Raw genomic sequence first — 5339 nt, forward strand, 5'->3', positions numbered from 1 at the left:
CAGTCAAACTTGACTTCCCTCAGCTTCTCTGTAACCTGTAAGTAACTCACATCTCCTGTTTCCGGCCTGAAGAAGCATAAAGAACAAATGTTAATGTTAGTCTGACCGCCTCGTTTCCCCTTTGATAGACAGTTCTGCCTGTTTGTACTTATGGTGCGTTTAAGTGCTTTGGAAAGCTTCTAGTGACACAAACGTGTAAACTGACCAGAAAGTAGTCCCAGATTCTCTGACTACAGATGCTTTTAGATTTAGTCTCACAGCCAACCGAGACCAACTGAACCATCAACTGGGAGTTTACGAGCTTCATGAGGGACGTTTTCATACGACTTTATTGTTCAATAAAAAATAAATGTGAAAATGAAGACTTGGTTTGGACAACATAGTAGGTTACGGGTTCTGAAAGCTCAAAGTCTGCTTCAGGATGACGTCGCCGGTTTCATCCCGACACTTCGGTCCAAAATGAAATATCTCAATTGGATGTGTTTCCATGAAATTTGGGACCCACATTCATGGTCCACAGAGGATGAATCCTTCTGACTACATTTCATGGAAGCACCGCCGTGACAAAGTGCAGCCTCGTCGAGAATCTTAAAGGTAAAGATATATCATTTGCGTTCACATGACGGACAAACAGATAATTCCATCATGAGGATGTTGTTTTACGTGAGATGTAAAAACTCATCCTGCAGGACTTCAGCTGTAGACTCTGTTTTCTATCAGGCCTCAAAGGAAATCCAGTCTCAAACCCGAACAGGGTTTCCTCTTGTTCACATGTCATGTGACCCGTTTCTTCCACCTCCGTGTTAATATGCGATGTGTGTTCGTTCTACTTGGTTTCCCTTCAGTGAATGAATGTCGCATACCAAGCTCCTCTGTGTGTTCTCTGCAGGCCGGAGGGTGGGGGAGGTCAGCTGGGAGGTCAGGGGTCAGCTCGGGTTCACCCGCTTTGCCAGTCAAGCTCCTCGTGTTTGTGCCGCCTTTGTCTGCTGCTCTGATGTGGGAGGGAGACAGCAACTCCCTGTCTGTCTGCCAGAGCATCACAAGACGCATCACGTCACCGCCTACCTCCTCTTTATCTATCAGACAGACAGGCAGGCAGGCAGACAGACAAGGAGACAGCTACTCCCTGTCTGTCTGTCTGCCAGAGGATCACAAGACCCATCACGTCACCGCCTACCTCCTCTTTATTTATCAGACAGACAGGCAGGCAGACAGACAGACAGGCAGGCAGGCAGACCGGTAGACAGCAACTCCCTGTCTGTCTGCCAGAGGATCACAAGACCCATCACGTCACCGCCTACCTCCTCTTTATCTATCAGACAGACAGGCAGGCAGGCAGACAGACAGACAGACAGACAGACAGACAGACAGGCAGGCAGGCAGACAGACAGACAGACAGACAGACAGACAGACAGGCAGGCAGGCAGGCAGACAGGCAGGCAGACAGGCAGACAGACAGACAGGTAGACAGGCAGACAGACAGGCAGACAGACAGGTAGACAGGCAGACAGACAGGTAGACAGACAGACAGGCAGACAGACAGGTAGACAGACAGACAGGCAGACAGACAGACAGACAGACAGGCAGACAGACAGGCAGGCAGGCAGGCAGACAGGCAGACAGACAGACAGGCAGACAGGCAGACAGGCAGGCAGACAGGCAGACAGACAGGTAGACAGACAGACAGGCATACAGACAGGTAGACAGGCAGACAGACAGGTAGACAGAGACAGACAGGCAGGCAGACAGACAGGTAGGCAGACAGACAGGTAGACAGACAGGCAGACAGACAGACAGGCAGGCAGACAGGCAGGCAGGCAGGCAGACAGACAGACAGGCAGGCAGACAGGCAGGGAGACAGCTACTCCCTGTCTGTCTGCCAGAGGATCACAAGACCCATCACGTCACCGCCTACCTCCTCTTTATCTATCAGACAGACAGGCAGGCAGGCAGACAGACAGACAGACAGACAGACAGACAGACAGACAGACAGGCAGGCAGGCAGGCAGACAGGCAGGCAGACAGGCAGACAGACAGACAGGTAGACAGGCAGACAGGCAGGCAGACAGACAGGTAGACAGGCAGACAGACAGGCAGGCAGGCAGGCAGGCAGGCAGACAGGCAGGCAGGCAGACAGAAAAGAAGGTTTAAAGTAATTCAACACCTTCACTCTCTGTCCCTGAAAACCTCAAACAAAGCCAGAAATCTTGGGGTTATTATGGATTCTGATTTACATTTCGACAGTCACGTTAAATCAGTAACAAAATCAGCCTACTATCACCTAAAAAATGTAGCAAGACTTAGAGGGCTCATGTCAGCTCAAGACTTAGAAAAACTTGTACATGCCTTTATTACTAGTAGGCTAGACTACTGTAATGGTCTCCTTGCAGGTCTTCCAAAAAAACTGTCAGGCAGCTACAGCTTGTTCAGAACGCTGCTGCTAGAGTTCTTACAAAGACCAAAAAATGTGAGCACATTACACCAATTCTTAAATCCTTACATTGGCTCCCTGTATGTCAGAGGATTGATTTCAAAATCCTCCTGCTCACATATAAATCACTACATGGTCTAGGACCGAAGTATATCACTGATATGCTCCCACTACATAAGCCTTCTAGACCACTAAGATCTTCTGAGACCAATCTGTTAGTGATTCCCAGAGTAAACAACAATCACGGGAGAGCATCATTTAGTCACTATGCAACAAATGGCTGGAATAAACTTCCTGAAGATGTAAGACTTGCCCCAACTCTGACCACTTTTAAAACTAGACTGAAAACTGTTATGTTCACCATAGCTTTCTGCTAAATCTTTTAATGTCTGCACTGTTTTTAATTATTGCAAATATGTTTTTATTCTCTTTTCTTTCTGTAATGCATTTTTAAATTTGCCTTTATTTTCTTTTTTTCACTTTGTTTTATGATGTGAAGCACTTTGAGTCTGCCTTGTGTATGAAATGTGCTATACAAATAAAGTTGCCTTGCCTTGCCAGAGGATCACAAGAGGCATCACGTCACCGCCTACCTCCTCTTTATCTATCAGACAGACAGGCAGGCAGGCAGGCAGACAGACAGGCAGACAGACAGACAGACAGACAGGCAGACAGACAGGCAGGCAGACAGACAGGCAGGCAGGCAGGCAGGGAGACAGCTACTCCCTGTCTGTCTGCCAGAGGATCACAAGACGCATCACGTCACCGCCTACCTCCTCTTTATCTATCAGACAGACAGACAGACAGACAGACAGACAGACAGACAGACAGACAGACAGGCAGGCAGGCAGGCAGACAGACAGGCAGACAGACAGACAGGCAGACCGACAGGGAGACAGACAGGGAGACAGGTAGGTAGATAGATAGATAGATAGATAGATAGATAGATAGATAGATAGATAGATAGATAGATAGATAGATAGATAGATAGATAGATAGATAGATAGATAGATAGATAGGCAGGCAGGAAGACAGACGCCCAAACACTGAACTCAGCAGGACACATGCGCAGTGCACCTAGTCACCTGTTTTTTATTAAATTGACGAAGCATCCAGACTGCTTTTAGATTATAAAAGTATAAAATGTCAGTTATTATTAATTTACCTGAAGTGTTGAATAAATAAAATGTCATCCAATGTTCTTTTGAAGATGTTTTAGATGTGATCCATGGTTTGACCTCTAGAGGGCAGTGTCGTATCTTATTTCGGAGCTGTGCTTTGGAGATGATTTTGAAGTCAGCAGGAAAGTAAACACGTTAACTTTTTCAAACTCTGGTATTTACAGTTGGCAGGTAGACAGCAACTCTTCACAGCTCCGGTTTTCCAGAAACTCTTTGACTCCGTTTCACCTCCGAGCTCGCCCACACCTCAAGATCAGCTTCGGGCCCTGAAACAAACCCACGAGATAACCAACTATTCCTGGGGTATCAAATGTAGAAACGCTGAAATGCCACCGCAGAAACAAACCACGATATCATCAGCCCAAACGTCCGTGTTCAAGTTGACGTGGTTTTATCTCCTGGAGGATAAAGAGCAGAAAAAACACGAGCCGAGCCAAAACACCAGAATGACTCCCAGTAAAAATGAAGCCATGTGGCTTTTCTCTTTTCCCATCCAGGCCAAATCATTCCTTCTCTGTTTTTTGGGATTATTTTCTGTTATTTACTTGTCTGTCTGCGTGGCAGCGGCCTCTAAAATAAACCTCATAAAAACACACAGCATGTATTTAATGTATGTGTTTAATAAATAACAATCAACAACATTTTAACAAAGCTATATCAGACCTGGGTCAAATCGTATGTCTAAAACTGTGTGAGTAGGATGTCAGGATTATATATCACGGGCGAGAGCGCACCAGCTAAAACCCTGCTGTAGAGGTCGGGACGGAGGTCAAAGGCACGTATTATCTCATGTAAGGTCACTTCATTCATACTTTGTATCGGCGTGGCGTAGCGTGACCGTATCTGGACGTGTTATCTTCAGAGGAGGGAAAGATTTTCTATGATTTACTCCAATATTTAATATTATATGTAAATTAGATTTTGTAAGATATAAAGTATTTCAAATACAATGAGCTGTAAACCTGATAAATGTGTTTTATTCTTCACACTCTGCAAAGAACTGTCATTTAAATGAGCTTTGAGGTTCATTCATAGAAGAGTATTCTTCCACACGGACTTCATTGATCTATCAGCTCCCTCTGGAACCACAGAAGGCTGCATGCCAGGCGTCCCTCAGGGCCCCTCACAGGGGCCAACATGTAATAAGGCATAAATACTTCAGACCTGTTTTCATAAACAGAAAACACGTTTCAATCATGTTAACGTCACATTCTTGTTTCATTTCATGTTGTCAAAATTTCATGTGTTATATGTGTTTCTAGTTACTTAGTTTCTAAGTGAAGTGACCGACTGATGCTATTGGCCCAAAGGTAAAGTGGGCGGGAGTATCGGACACGACACAGGGATTAAACAGGGATTCTTTTTTGCGGACCCTTTGTCAGAGGGCCTTTCTTTACCCAGATTATTCAGTCATTCTCAAAACCTACTTTGATGTGTGAAGTTGGTGGCGTTGCCCTTTAGGTGCGAACCTCTGCTGAGATGCACCAGCTGACGGTCAGACGCTCTGTGATTGGTCGGCTGGTTATAACAACTATCAGATATGTGATACTCTTTGACCCAGGGCTGGTGTTTATATATATATATATATATATATTTATATTTACATGCAGTCCTGATACTTATACATATACCAACAAATGTACTTTGTGCTGAGAGTGACAAGTCTTTGGTGAGGAGTATTGGTTCTTGGTTGTGTGTGTGTGTGTGTGTGTGTGTGTGTGTGTGTG

Source organism: Eutrigla gurnardus, assembly GCF_963514095.1.
Source record: "Eutrigla gurnardus genome assembly, chromosome: 2".
In the NCBI taxonomy this organism is placed as follows: domain Eukaryota; kingdom Metazoa; phylum Chordata; class Actinopteri; order Perciformes; family Triglidae; genus Eutrigla; species Eutrigla gurnardus.